The sequence below is a fragment of the Dipodomys merriami genome, unplaced genomic scaffold, assembly GCF_024711535.1.
Source record: "Dipodomys merriami isolate MVZ:Mamm:240054 unplaced genomic scaffold, mDipMer1.0.p SCAF_506, whole genome shotgun sequence".
In the NCBI taxonomy this organism is placed as follows: Eukaryota; Metazoa; Chordata; class Mammalia; order Rodentia; family Heteromyidae; genus Dipodomys; species Dipodomys merriami.
Window position 1 is genome coordinate 531,634 of NW_027206076.1, and position 1,353 is coordinate 532,986.

A 1,353-nucleotide genomic window follows, 5' to 3' on the forward strand; every position below is an offset into this window, starting at 1 on the left:
ATAACTCTACTTCCTAGGTATCTAGAATTACAGGCATGAACCACGAGAAACGTTTCATTATGTTTTCATTTTATGCTTTTAAAATGTTACTAGAACTCTCCTACAATGCAGTTCCTGTGATTTCCTTTACCCAGGGGTAGTAGCCTGTAGTTAGCTAATTGATATCTCTGTTAGCAGAACAGTCTTGAAAAAAATCAAAAAGAAATCCTTTAAGCTGCTGTATCAATTCATATATTACAAGATATTTTAGAGAGATATTATTTAATCTTTGCTTTGATACTGCAGCATGTGCTTTCGTTACACATAAGGATAATTAACCTTTATGATGGGCTTGAGATATGGGAAGACACAGTATGAAATAGCTTGAATGTTATTTGTGCAATCACAAACTAAAGAGGTAAAATCTTACTAAATGTTCTTGTCCCTTCAATACGATTCTGTTTGTTTATTTATATTGCTTTCCATATGACTTTCTTTGACTGGAGTCTTTTTATTTTGTTGGTGGGTGGTTATTTTTAAGTGAAATGAGAAACATTCTAAGACAGTTTTCAAGATGATGCAATCTAACCTTGGATATATTGTATAAACCCTGCAACTTAATTAGTACTTATTCTGCAGAGAGAAAAAAAGCCTTGTAATTACTAAAGACAGCATATGGCAGGTGCATTGAAACTCTGGAGTGACAAGAAAAACATATGACTTCAGCTCATTATAAGTATTTTCAAAGATACTACTAATTGCAACAGTAATTAAAATTTACCAATATTTGTGAAATTGCCAGCTGACATGTATATATGGAATCAATGTATGCTTTGCATTATTAAATTTGCAAAAGATGCATATTCAATTATAATTTTTTTTCCTCTCTGCATATATACATATGTATGTGTGTATATGTGTACGTACATGTGTATGCATACATATATACATATACAGATATGTGTATATGTGGAGTATGTGTATAGAATCTTATGATTTGCACATCTCATTTTCATTTATAATATACAGTAGCTTTGTGTATCAATGTATTCTGATTACTAATATATGTACCATAGCATTTGTAATCTGCTGGAATCATGTAACAATTAGCATTAAGAAAACGTATTGATTCCATTCAACAAGACCTCTCAGTTTCCAGATCACATAGTACTGTTGGCAACACCACTGTGATTATAAGAAATGTTGTTGATTGAAATACAAATGCAACTCTAATAATATGCATTAACATCTTAATTCTAAGAATTCACACAACAAGGGAAAATACTTTCTAAGGAAATTAGATTTTTCTCCCTCCCTAAACCTTTTACGTTACATATTACAGGTTACTGACTACCCTTGAGAAAAGTTATTTTA